The 13,920-nt window shown below is 49.7% G+C and overlaps 1 long non-coding RNA gene across 1 annotated transcript in view; it reads right to left on the reverse strand.

Annotated features, from left to right (window-relative positions):
• Positions 1–7,696, reverse strand: part of LOC121140489 — an 8,595-nt gene extending 899 nt beyond the window's left edge. The window contains exons 1-4 of the long non-coding RNA XR_005877350.1: positions 7,550–7,696; positions 6,963–7,059; positions 3,167–3,245; positions 1–455 (exon numbers count right to left, since the gene is read on the reverse strand). The exon at positions 1–455 is cut by the window's left edge and continues 899 nt beyond it. This is a non-coding gene — a long non-coding RNA (uncharacterized LOC121140489). The remainder of the gene's footprint in view (positions 456–3,166; positions 3,246–6,962; positions 7,060–7,549) is intronic.
• Positions 7,697–13,920: the final 6,224 nt, after the last annotated feature.

The raw sequence follows: 13,920 nt of genomic DNA on the forward strand, positions 1-13,920 counted from the left end.
TTCTCCTGCTCTTGATTTCTGACACCTGGGTAGTGGTGGTGGTCTCAGAGCACATCACTTCCAGCTCTGTGAGATTCATCACGATGCTACTGGAACGTTTGCTAGGAAAAACGCAGTCTCAGGCACTTCCAGGGAATGGTGGGTGAAACTGGGTGGGGTCTCTGCTTCTGGAGCTGTAAGGGAGGGCAGTAAGCCCACCAAAGCAACCTTTTCACAGGTTTTACATTTGCAGTATTGGGGACTAAACCCAAGGCCTTGTGCGTTTGAGGCAAACCTTCTACTACCAAGTCCATGAACTGATTCTACCAGCCCATGAGCCAACTTTTGTTAGGTCTTAGATTATTGCTTGAGTTGTAGTATGGCTATGCGTCTGCAGACATTTTGATCCTTGTTGGGGATGGCTTCACCGAGAAAAGGCCAGGAAGTGTCAGGCAGCATTCCATCAAAGCACTGACCTTCGAGAAAAACAAAACCAAAATAAAGCCCAAGCAAAAAACCGTCTCGCTAGGATAGTCAGGGAATGTCACCAAGACAATGAAGATTTCTTTCTGTGTCGCTCGGAATTCAGTGGCATCTGGGTCACAGGGAGTCGGGTCAGGGTTTCCTTGAATCCTTTACACTGAACACAGCACATCAAATGACAAAGGCCATGGGGGAGAGAATGTAGTATAAGGACTTTCAGAGGAAATAAACAGACTACCTGCTCAGTGATCTTCAGGGGGAAGGGAGAAGTATGGATCAAAGTCTACCACGTTAGGACCTAAGCTAGAAAGACAGAAAGGCTCAACAAGAATGGCTCAGGGGCTGTTGCAGCAAGTCCGTCAGTAGAGTGCTTGCCTAACCTGCAATGGAGTCCTGGGTTCCATCCGTAAACTGGGCCTGGTGGCGAATACCTGTAGTCTCAGCACTCAGGAGCAGAGGCGGGACCTTCAGACGCTCAAGGGCACCCTTAGCTACACCCTGAGTTCAAGCTGCCCTGTCTCAAAAGAGGAGGAGGAGGAGGAGGAGGAGGAGGAGGAAGAAGAATGGACCCCAACTTGATGGAAGAAAAAGGCACTTTAGGGGTTTAAGATGCCAGTGACAGAATCTCCAGCATTCTCCTTATAGCTCAGATTTAAGCACAGAGGAATTGACAGCCATAACTCCTAGCAGGTAAACCTCATTCACACCCTCGTATCTGGCTTTCCTGCAGGGACTGTTGTCATGACCAGCCGCGGAGACCAGCTCCCTTGCGGCAATCTTAGAACTGTTCTTCCAGCTTCCCAAACATGGACCCCTATTACCACAGAGCCCTGGGTTCCCCTGTAGAGATGGATAATGAAACTGAGAGAAGAAAGAAATCTGTGGAGTCAGACCTCACATAGCTGAGAGGTGTGGATGAAGGCTTCCATCCCGCCTGGTCCCCTCAGCCATGCAGTCTCAAAGAAACACACAGAGGCTCTTACTAATTTTAAACTAGCCAATGGCTCAGGCTTCTTATCGGCTAGCTCTCTCTTAATTACTAACCCATTTCTATTAAACTATGCATTGCCACGAGGCTGTGGCTTACCCGTAACGCTCCAAAAATGTAAATAGAGATCTTAATTGGTCGAAGTAATGAAAATGCAGAGTCAGATATAGAGGAAAATGTTGAGAGATCAGAGAGAAGGAGTAAACCACCACCACACCTTACCTCCTTAGCATCTCACCAGACAAGAGAGTGATTTCCTGTTTCTCCCTGCTTGCATCCGGTTTCCACCCAGCTACCTCACTTCCTGTCTGTCTGTACAGACCTCCAGCCCTCTGTGGTTAGCTAGAGGCACGCTCCATTCTCTGGCCTTCAGACAGGCTTTACTTGTACAAGCAAGATGTCACCACAAAGAAGGATTTTTTTTTAAAGCTGTATCTCCTTGGTGGTGAGGCCAAGGAAACCAGGAAGCCACCCTTGTCCCAGATCCTATCAGCTAAAACAGGGGAACTCTAGCTTTGCCCCTGAGCTCCCAAGGGTGCCAGGCAAGTTGCAGCAGCAACTGTAAACACATGCCTGTTCTCCTCTAGTGGCCAACAGACAGCTGCTGACACCTGGCACGTCCCTCAGGTGTGTTGGGCTGGCGTCTAGCTACTTGAAGAAACAAACCCTTGTTGTGCCTGGTCCAGCTCCTAACAGGGAGAAGATGTGGTAGCTACTTTTCCTGTTGTGGGGACAAAACATCTGGCAAAAGCAATTTGCAGGAGGAAGGTCGTTTTTGTCGTGGCTTGACAGCAGAGCATGGTGTTGGGGGTGTGGGAATTTGCTCTTCCTATTTTCTGTTACAATTCACATATTTTCAAACCAACCCCAGCTGAATATTTGAAACTGCCTCCTTTAGGAGGCTAGGGATGTTGTTCAGCGGGTAGAGTGCTTTCCTAGCATTCACGAAGTCCTGGGTCACAGAAACCGGGCACGACGGCCCGTGCCTGCAATCCTTAGCCCTTGAGGCGTGGGAGCAAGAAGATGGGAAGTCCAAGGTGAGGTGTGGCTGCAGGTTGAGTTCCAGACTAGTCTGAGCTATAATGGCTATATCTCAAAGAGAGAAGTAAAAAGAGAGAGGGGAACAGAATCCTGATTTAAGTGGGATTAACCTTTTGCTGATATTCTGTCAAGGGCGCTCTTTAAAGCTATACATGTGCCGTGTCACGGTCACTGCTATAAACAGAAGAAGGAAGGAGGAGGTGGAGGAGGCCACCAACCAGAAAAACAAGATTTTGCTAAGTCATTCTTACTCTGAGCTTTTCCAGGAGAACCCAGCGCTGGCTTTGCTGCGGTAGCCTCTCCTACTATCACGGACTCGGTTTGTTTCCAAGTTCCAACCAAGGAGGGCAAAGTCAAAGCACGCTCAGTGAGGACTTCTGCAGCTGAATGGGTGAGGGTGAGGGCTAGACCAGGGCACACACGTTGGGACAGAGTCTCCTGGTTTCCTCCATTCAGTATGAAACGCAAGACAATAGGTGACACGCTACAATGCTGGCAGGGACATCTAATTGCTCAAATGGGTACCAAGGAGACTGACTGCTCCCTGAAGTTCCGTTACAGATAACATATAAATCCGAGTGTACAGAGTGGAAACGTTGAGGCATGAGCCTCAGGTGGGATTCTTGAGACCTTGGGTGACTACTGGGTTTAAGGGCAACATCTCAACAGCAGCACCTGGAGCCAAGCACTGGCTAAGACATCCAGAAGAAGTAGGAAATCTGGCTCACGATAAACTCAGAAACAAAGGCTGGACCTGCAAAGAAGGGAATAAAGGACAGAGGTTGGGCTCAGAGAGCGGGAGGACCCTATGACCGACCGCCCATGCTGTATGGTTTGCGGTGTTCCCACGGGACAGAACTGACCGGTGCAGTCAGCTCATGAGCAACAATTAGGTCTTTCCCAGGAGCTTCTAGGAATGCTGCTGGCTAATAAGCGGCAGAGAACTAACTATAATCTTGTTAGTGGGTTATACTAGGACATTGCTTTTGGAGTTCAGCCACACACAGAGCTGCTTGTTAGGCAATTATTTATAAGCAAACAGGTATGACAACCGTCCCCAAGACCTAGTCTAACGAACTCTAGGAAGTACAAGCTCTCTGTACTCCCATGGGCTCTGACCACCTCTCATTTGTGAAGCAGGCTTGAGACCAGCAGAAATCCTAAGCAGACACATAGGACTTTTCAGAACCACACTCCGAGATCCAGCTCCAAGGAAGAAAACGGGCATCTTTCAACATTTTGCTTATGCTCCATACTTATGAGGTGTGGTGTACAATATTGCAGATAAATTGTTTCTGTCTAACACACATCTTAAATAATAGTGACTTGTCCATTTCTAGCCTGTGAAAATGTATCCATTCTTCCTGGAGTTGTTTACGAACCTCATGAGACCTTAAATAGAATTGAGTGATCTGGCTTACTTTTAGCTCATAATTTCCCTATCATCTTTACAGAGATACCCTCCTTCTCTGTCTTTGTGGCTGTCTCATTATGTCACCAGGGTTGGCTTATGACTCCTGTGCTCAAATGTTTCCCCTGTCCCAGCCTCCTGAGTGCTGAGAGTAAGGGCCACCAAAGACGCTGAAGTTCTAATTCCCTCACACTGTCTGTGACTGGGACTTCATTCAGAAACAAAGTCTTTGCAGTATGACCAACTCGATTAGGCTAGTCTGAAATCCACTGAAGGAAGCCACGGACTCACAGAGGAGATGCCCTGTGGAAAGGAAGACAATGGGGGAGTGACTATTCATACAGGACCAAAATATTGTCTCTCTGTGGGACTGTGCCTAATGATGTGTCTGACCATCCATCCATCCATCCATCCATCCATCCATCCATCCATCCATCCATCCATCATGTATCCATCTGTCTGTCCATCTATCTACTCCCTATTATTTGTTATAAATCTTTCAAACATTAAGTCCTATGATTTGGCTCAGATTTTAGTCTTAACAGAAGTTAGGTAGGCTAATTAGGAAGCCAAAGAGGGAATGGAGGGAAAGAAGGAAGAGAAAGACACTGATCTGCTGCTCCCACAAGTCCTGCGCCATCATTTCCCCAGCGTATCTTGAAGCCGGGGGAGGCTGTAGGTCAAAAGTTCTGTGGCTGGGCTGGTGTTTACGTTTCTCTTTTGGTAGCCTGCTGGGTACCTGCCTGCACCAGAGATTCTAGGATGGAAGGGTGAAGGCTCTGTGGAGGCTGCCTGAGACCTTGCCTTTCTTGTTTTCTGTTGGTTAGGTTAGAGATAACCAACCAGGAACAGCACCAGATCCCAGAGGCTATGCTGGCCTAGTGATGTAGAAGAGTCTTATTTAAAATACTAGACATTGGATTTACAGCCGACACCAGACGCCTTTCCTGTCAGCGTGGTAAGACGCCTGACGGAAGCACCCTAAGAGAGAAGGGATCCGTTTGGCTTGAGGTTTGAAGGTGTAGTCCAGGATGGCGGTAGAGCAGGGCACCAGGCATGTGCGGCCACTGGTCACATTTCGCCTGTAATAGAGTCAGGACGCAGAGAGAGACCAATGCTGGTTCTCCACTGGCTTTCTCCTTTTGCTTCTGTTGAGGACCCCAGATGTCACCATCTGAATTCTCTGTGAGTCTTTCTGCCTCAGTTAAACCTCTTTTGGGAACACACTCCTAGGCGTTTGTTTCCTAGGTGTTTCTGAATGGTGTCAAATTGAAAATCAAGGTCAGTCTCCTAGGGAGATCTGTGAGCCGTTCCTGCCCACCCAGACCCTTCCTCTGTATGCAACCTCTCCAGGTCTATGGATTGCATAGCTCGGTTATCATTTACTTAACGGCTAATGATAGATTTTATGGGTGGACCTGGGGAGGGTGAGAATGGCGACAGGAGGGTTATGTAGGGAGGGGCTGGAGAGAGACAGGGTTGAGGAAGGGAAGTCACGGAGAGAGAGCTGGAATTGAGGGGCATTTGAGGGATTATACAGAACCCTAGTGCAGTGGAAACCTCCTCAAGTACATGAAGGATGATGATCCTAAACGAGGTCTCCTGATAAGGGGGAAAGGGGTACAGCTGTCACCAAATGAGGCTCCCAGCAACCGGACTGGGATGCACTCAGTTGAGTTGTTTGTTGGTCAAGCGGGGTCTTATGGAAATCTTCAAACAACCCAAACTGTTGCTAAGACAATGGGGTTGTTCTCTGAAAACAGACTGTGTGTGTGTGTGGGGGGGGGTGTTGCGGTGTGTACATTGTGGAGGACAGTACCACGGCATTCATTGAACATGGAGAAGTCTAGCTGGTGCCCCCACAGAGCCTTCACCCTTCCATCCTAGCGCCTCTGGTGTGGGCAGGTACCCCGCAGGCTACCAAAAGAGAAACGTAAACACCAGCCCAGCCACAGAACTTTTGACCGACAGCCTCCCCCACCTGCAAGATACACTGGGGAAATGATGGCACAGGACTTTTGGGAGCAGCAGATCCGTATCTGATCTGACTGAAGACCCGCTCCCCCGGACGTCGGTGAAAAGCCCGGGAATGTGAAAAGGTGTGTGCCTAGCCTACACACACACACCCCGGGGAAACTGGACCGGGCAACTGCTTTACACGAGGGTTAACCTTTAACAGTTGCCTCGTGACCCCTTTGCCACACATTTCTCTCAGCTGCCAGCAAAGCAGCTGAGTCACGGTAGCCACGGGCTTTGCAAACACCTGTAATCAAGAGTTGTGTAGATCCTGGAACGCTCTGTGACTCAAGGCCCAAACTCCAGATTGGAAAAAAAATTCCCTCTGACTTTCCTCAAGGCCTAACCCTCAAGACTGTAAAACTCCTCTAAGTCCCCAGCTGACATATGGGTTTTTTTTTGTTGTTTTTTTGTTTTTGTTTTTTGGTTTTTTTTTTGTTTTTGTTTTTGCCATAAAAAGAGGTGTGTGGCGTCATGGTCACAGTGTCAGAACCCAACTCTCGTCTGTAGCCCTAGCTAGCTAGAAGCTTTGGTACCCCATGGTGACGGGATAAAGTTTGCTTCTGGTTAATTTACTTCAGTGGTCTGGCCCCCGTTATTTGTGCAACCCCAAGACCCAGCATTTTGGGGGGTCATCTGGCATTGTGCAATTCACCCCGCCTCTGTCAACTTTATTCTACTGGTTCTGGCGCATCAGTCGGTTTTTCTCTGGCTCCCGTATCTGGTGTCTGGACATACTGGGACTCAGCAGAGTGCAAAGGGAGCCGCTGTTGACCTCTGAGACAGAGGGATCCGAGGGATGCCTCGACCCCTGTTCTGGCCATTACCTCATTCGTTTGCGGCCATTACGTCATTCATTTGCGGCCCTTCCAGACTGGTTCAGGACCACGTGGCCCATCGTGTGTCCCCCCCCCCCCCACTTTTGTTTACCTGTTGTCTGGTGTAGTGTTGATCTACTTGGCTTATGAATTAATTCCCACCATGAGCCAAGCTTCCTCTAAGCCTAAGCCACCCCTCTCCCCCTCCGCCCCCCGCCTCGTGGACCTTGTTTTTTCTCGTTTTCATGACTTCAGGGATGCAGCAGCAGAATTCACGGTCTTTTTGCTCAGTAGGGTAGCCAGCTTTTGATTCCAATGGCCTCCTGAAAGTGTTTTTGCTCCTGAGGTCTAAGACATTGCTTTTAGCCACCCAGGCTATCCATACCAGGCCCCCTACGTTATGGCCTGAGGCTACCTCCTGGTGAACACCCTCACCCCCTTCCAGGCTAAAACCGCTTATTCTTTCTAACATTCTTCCCTTCTCACAGAGGAAATTGAAAGGAAAGCCTAGCGGGTCAGTGCTCCTGCAGTCTGCCTCCTGCTCCCAAGCCTGAGCTGGATAACCGCCCCCCGCCCCTGTAACCCCCTGTCCTGTAGATACGTGTGGAACTCCTCTCCGGTGGGAAATCGTGCGTTACGGCTGCTAACCCGCCCTACACCTCGCCTTCGGTCCCAGAGCCTCGCCTCCTCCCCTCCCTCCTGCCGTTCACTCCCTGGCCCAGCCTGGCCGATACTCGGTCTGGAAAAGCCCGGGTCTCTATTGCTCTTCCCCTCCGCGCCATGGTGCCACCCAGAGTGGGCAGCAACCCTCACCTAGCTTATTGCTACCAGTGGCTCGTGCAACCGGAAGCCCCAGCTGCCTCTTTTACAAGCGCCAATTGCTCTTCTCGGTAACTGTTTTGTCTACCCATGAGCCCACTTGGGATGGTTGCCAATAGCTCCTCCAGGTTCTGTTTACGACCGAGGAGAGAGACAGCATCTGGCAGGAATGCTGCAAGTTGGTCCCCCCCCCTGGGCAAGATGGGATGCCCCACAGAAGATGAGATAACACTCAACACTCCCCTGCCTGAGGACGGAAGGGACTCCAGCACAGCTGACGGTAGCCAGCGGCTAAAAGTCTATCTCCAAGCGACTGCTGGACAGCCTGCAAATTTGGCTAAGGTGGGTCAGGTGGTACAGGGAATAGATAATCCCTGGGTGCTCTTACTGAACGCCTGATGGATGCCGGCTGTACCTCACGCCACTGGATCCTGAGCTAGCAGAGAACCAGAGGGTGATGAATCTGGCTCCTCGTTAACCAAGCTGCTCCAGGTATTAAAAAGGAAACTTCAGCGGCTCGATGGATTTGAAGGTTAAAAAAAATCTATCTGAATTAGTAGCTATAGCCACCAGAGTTTATAACAACAGAGAGGCGCCCAAAGATAGTCAAATTCCGGGGGTTGGCTAAGGTCTTATTGGCAACAGACAGGAGCCCGGGTCCACTGAACTCAGGGACACCGCCAACTGTCCCAAATACGGGCAGAGAGATAATGAGAACCCTGAGTGCCCCCATCCCAAAAAGAGTCAGTGTGCATACTGTAAGGGAATGGGCCACCGGAAGAGGGAATGTCCCCAGAGAAAAAAAGGACAAAAAGGGCCTTAAAATGGCTAAGAGATCCTCAGACTGGCAGGCCTCAATGACTGACGGGGGGAGGGCCGGAAGCCTCCCCTCAAGCCTCCCCTCAAGCCTCCCCTCAAGCCTCCCCTCAAGCCTCCCCTCAAGCCCTGGGTAACCACACAGGTGAAGGGACCAACAGTTGACTTCCCAGGACACACTAAAGCTCAACATTCCATGTTAAGAAACCCCACTGGGGCCTCCATCAGACAAACAAATACGGGTTCAAAGGGCTCTGCAGGGACAACGCTACATCCATGGACCACAAAATGAACTATGAGCTTGTGAAGGATAAACAGTTGCAGATTCCTTCATGGTTGTCCCTGAATGGCCCTACCCCCTCTTGAGAAGAGTCTTATTGACCAAGATGAAATTCCAAAGTCATTTCACTGGGAAGAGGGTGATGATCTACCCACGATCTGAAGTCTATGCCTAATGTCTGGACCTAATAAGAATAAGAAGAGTACAGGTTTTTCCAACAGATATTTACTTTAGACGTTCTTCATCTGGACTGAGACTCAAGAAGGGGCTTTAAAACCATGTAGGAAGCACCGATAGAGGTCCCCACCTTAGCTGTGCCAGACATAAACAAACCGTTAATGATTGTATCCCAACAATCCATCCCTGGGGTATGGGCAGAGACCAACTCCCGCCAGGGCTGGCAATTCAGCAGCTCCCAGACTTAGTTACCTTAAAAGCAATATCCAACTGATCTGGGTAAGGCCCCCATGACTCCAGAAGCCAAACTGGGCATCACTAAGCGTATCCACTGGCTCCTGGAGAATGGAACTCTAGTGCCTTGCCAGTCTCCATGGAAACCCCACTTATGTCAGTCCAAAAGCCAGGGACCAATGATTATTTGCCAGGGCAGGATGTTAGGGAAGTTAACAAATGGGTTGAAAATATCCATCCAATTATCTCCAATCCCTATGTCCTTCTGAGTTCCCTCCCTCCAGAGCTCCAAATTTCCTCAGTTCTAGGCCTTAGAGATGCCTTCTTCAGCCTCACACTGCCAGTCTTTGCCTTCGAGAACCATGACCCAGACTGGGGTTCGGTGAGCACCTTGCCTGAACCTGCCTACCCCAATGATTAAAAAAAAAAACCCAACCATCTTTGCAAAGGCCCTCTATTGAGACTTGAAGGAAGACCAAGTCTCACACCCTGAGGTAAGCCTCCTTCAATAGGTGGATGACCTCTTAATTCCAAGGACCAGGACTCTTGCTTACAGACAACTAGATACTTAGCTCGAGCCTTAGATCATCTGGGACACAAGGTGTCAGCTAAAAAGGCCCAGATCTGCATCTTGGAAGATGGGATACATTCTAAAAGAATGTAAGATACAGCTACCACGTGCCTGGAAACAGACTACCCTAGATGTCCCATCCCTTGAGATCTGAAAGCAAATCTGAGAATTTCCAGGCTCAGTAGGAAAATTCTGCCAAACTCTGGATTCAAAGATTCCCTGAAATGGCCTCTATGAGGCTACTTGTGGGTCTGAGGCGCTTCTTCTGGACTGGGGTCCCTTCAAGAAGGGACCTTTAGAACCATAACGGAAGCACTGATAGAGGTCCCCGCCTTAGCTCTGCCAGACACAAGTCATTCCAACTATTCACAGGTGAGAGAGTGTGGGTAGCTAAGGGGGCCTTGATTCAGCACCTTGAACTCCAGGAGCAGCCCGTGGCTTCTTTATTCAAGCGATTGGATCCGTGGCCTCTGGGCGACCCAGATGCCTCTGTATCATCACAGCTACAGCCTTCTTGCTCAAAGATGCTGACAAATTGACTCTAGGGCAACATCTAACCATGACTACTCCCCACTCAGTAGAGGGGATTCTCAAAAATCCCCCTGATCAGTGGATGACCAAATGCCCGGTTGACACGCTGCCAAGGTGCCCCTCACCCCGCTCCCTTTAGGCCCCTCCTGCTCCCTTTAGGCTCCTCCCAAGCGCTTGTCTCAACCCAGCAACCCTGCTGCCTAACCCAGATTCCGACATCACCCATGACTGCACAGAGATACTGCAGAAGTACATGGAATCCAACCAGACTCGACTGACATCCCCTGATGAGATCCAGGCCACACATACTTCACAGATGGCAGAAGCTTCATTCGGGAAGGAACCAGGTATGCGGAGGCGGCAACAGCAACGCCCTCAGAGACTGTCCGGCCCGCAGCCTCACCCTCTGTCACCTCAGCACAAAAAGCTGGACTGGCAGCCCTAAACAAGGCCCTACAATTAGGAAAAGACTCAACTACCAGTGTTCACGTGGACAGCCACTAAGCTTTCCTCACAGCCATGTCCACAGGGCCATCTGCAGAGAAAGAGGCGTACTAACCTCTGAAGGAAAGATTACTGAAAATAAGCAAGAGGTCTTATCGTCTGCCCTCTGGCCATCGTCCATTGCCCAGGACACCCGGGAGGAAACTCTTATGAAGCCCAAGGCGACAGAAGAGCAATCAGGCAGCCGAGGAGGCTGTACTGGCTGCCGCCGCTTTACCGATAACAGTACCAGACCCTGGGCTGCTGGAGATGCTGGAATATTCTGCAAGACGATGAAGGTGACCTAGCGCCTGGGGTTTAAAAAAAAAAAGGGATGGAGTCACCCTGCAGATGAAGGACTCATCCTGCCAACTGGATCAGCTGGCTCCCTGATCAGCCGTATCCCCAGTGGGGCGCATTTAGGCCAGAGAGAATTAAAAGAACTGCTGGGACACTCGAAATTCAAAGTTTTCAACATTAACCAATCGGTGGAGGGCTGTGTGACTCAGGGACATCTTTTCCAGGCTACTGACCCAATCAAGAAAGAGCCCTCTCAAAGCAAGAGGGAAAGAGGAACCTTCCCTGGACTCCACCAGGATGTAGGCTTCACGGAGCTAAAACCAGGCAAATATGAGTATGGATACTTTTTCCGCCTGGGGAGAAGCCTTCTCCACTATGAAAGAGACTGCATTCACAGTAGTCAAGATTAGTGATGAGCTTGTCCCAAAGTATGGACTTCCTTCTGTAATAGGGTCAGACAGTGGACCAGCTTTCATCTCTAAGGTACACAAGATTTAGGTGTACCTTAGAGGGGGCTGATTGGAAATCACACAGTAATTCACCCCTTGGAGCTCAAGACAGAGAGACAGAATTAACTGGACCCTAAGAGAGACCTTAACTAAGTCAACCCTAGATCCTGCAGATGACCGGACAGCCCTTCTACTCTTTGCTCTGTTTCTGATAAGGAACACGCCCTATCCTTGTGGATTAACACCCTATGAAGTCATGCTTGGCAGGCCCCCTCTCCTGGTCCCAAGCTCCCTTCAGAAGTCATGGCCAAGATGTCTGGATACGTTTCTTAAGTCTGTCCAGACACTCCAGGCAGTCCAAGACAATATTTTTCCCACTCCCGAGAGACATCTATGAGCTTTCACCTGCCGGGCCATATAACCATAAACCGGAAGGCATCACAAAGAGCCCCTGGGGTCACGAGGGAAGGGACCACACACAGTGATCCTGACTGCTGTGTAAGCAGATGGGGTCAGGATGTTGCTGGTATTTCTTGTCCTACCAGGTCCTACAGCCACTTCTCAACCCCGGAAAAGCACACAAAGACCTACGTTAATTGTTAACCTGTTGGCCAACATCTGGGGCTTTGTATTGGCTAGCTCCGTCTTAATGGTAACCCATACCTACCAAACTATGTGTTTCTACATGGCCTGCCTTATCTTACCAGAGGATGCCTGTCGCGTCCTATCCTCCTGGTCTCTACATGGCATACTCTCGTGGTCCATCTCTGCCTACCTTTTCCAGAATTCTCCTCGTCTCCTAGTCCCACCCATCTCCCTGTCTCTATTGGCTATTGGCCAAACAGTGTTTTATTCATCAACCAATAAGAGAAACATATATGCAAGAAGGGCATGCCCTGTGTCACGTGGATTTGCTACATTCATCTCGAGCCCGCTCCTGACTGAAGATCAGACAACTTGGACACCTGGCGGAGAGCCTTCACACACCCCACGACCCGCTAAAGATAAAACTAAACACTCTCAAGCTTTCATGACTCTTCTGATACACTCATGTCTGGTTTCTAGAACTCTTGGGAACCTCCCAATATCCTCTCTGGTTACTTTTATTTGGAGGCTCACAGACTTCTGGACGGGGGGGGGGGGGGGCTAATATCTGGTGTTCCAGGCAGATTTGGACAGACTTGTGCCATCTAGTGCCAGACCTGATATTCAGTCGGGCACCTGAGAGACCTGGTCATAGGGGAAGCCTCCAGCTCGGTTCCCAGCCTAGGAGAGCACCTGAGTTGCTAGCCTTAGCTAAACATCTTTTGGGAGAATTTCAGAGAAAGTACTACCATGTCTATCCAGCTGTCTCTATGTCAGCCTACTCCAGTCAACGAAAGTCCTGGTGTTCATCCTGGGGGTGTGAAACTTGGTCCTCTTCGTGGACTGTTAGCAATGGCCCCTATATAGCAGTATCAGCTCCTGCTAACAGTCCCTGCAAAAAACCCAGAGTCTGTAACCCTTTATAGCCCAAGTGAAGATGTGTGACGCTGCACACCCACAAGTTAACAGCTCCTGGGACTCAGGAGGGTCCTGGGGATTTAGGTTATGGGAGTCCGGCAGTGACCACGGAATGGCATTTACTGTACATCAACCCCAGGGTAGGACTCCTGTCCTCCCTTAGGACCTTTGCATGATCTCCTTATGCCTCCCCCGATTCCCACTCAGGTCCTCACAGCTCAGCGCAGCACCAGAAGGTGCTGACCAGTCCAGAATGCCACCTCACCAGGAACCCACGTGCTGACTATAGCTAAGAAAACAACAAAACAGACGGAACCACCAGCGCCTATGGACCCCTCTTTGAAATGGTCCTGGCCACCTCCTCCCTCCTTAATTCTGTTTCTTTCTTTCTGTTGGTTTGTTTCTGTTTTTTTTTTCCTGGAAAATCAAGTTTAACTGTCACAGAGCTGGGAACACGGTTCTTTAAGAGCACTTTCTTCCGTAGAAGCGTGAGGAACGAGTTCAAATACCTGGCACCCATATTAAAAAAACAAACAGCAAAAACTGGTCATAGCTACATGTGTCTGAACCCTAGCACTATGGGGGGGGAACAGGTCCCAGGACTTGCTGGCAGGTGGGTCAAACAATGAGCTTCCGGCTCAGTAAAAGACCTGGTCTCCCCATATGTGTGTTCACACATGCACACACACCCCACATGTGTGTGTTCATATACATGTACTCCCCCACAGGTCTTCATATGTGTGTTCACACACATGCACACACACCCCACATGTGTGTTTTCATATACATGTACTCCCCCACAGGTCTTCATATGTGTGTTCACACACATGCACACACACCCCACATGTGTGTGTTCATATACATGTACTCCCCCACAGGTCTTCATATGTGTGTTCACACACATGCACACACCCCCCACATGTGTGTGTTCATATACATGTACTCCCCCACAGGTCTTCATATGTGTGTTCACACACATGCACACACACCCCACATGTGTGTGTTCATATACATGTACTCC

The sequence above is a fragment of the Mesocricetus auratus genome, unplaced genomic scaffold, assembly GCF_017639785.1.
Source record: "Mesocricetus auratus isolate SY011 unplaced genomic scaffold, BCM_Maur_2.0 Super-Scaffold_2245, whole genome shotgun sequence".
Classification (NCBI taxonomy): domain Eukaryota; kingdom Metazoa; phylum Chordata; class Mammalia; order Rodentia; family Cricetidae; genus Mesocricetus; species Mesocricetus auratus.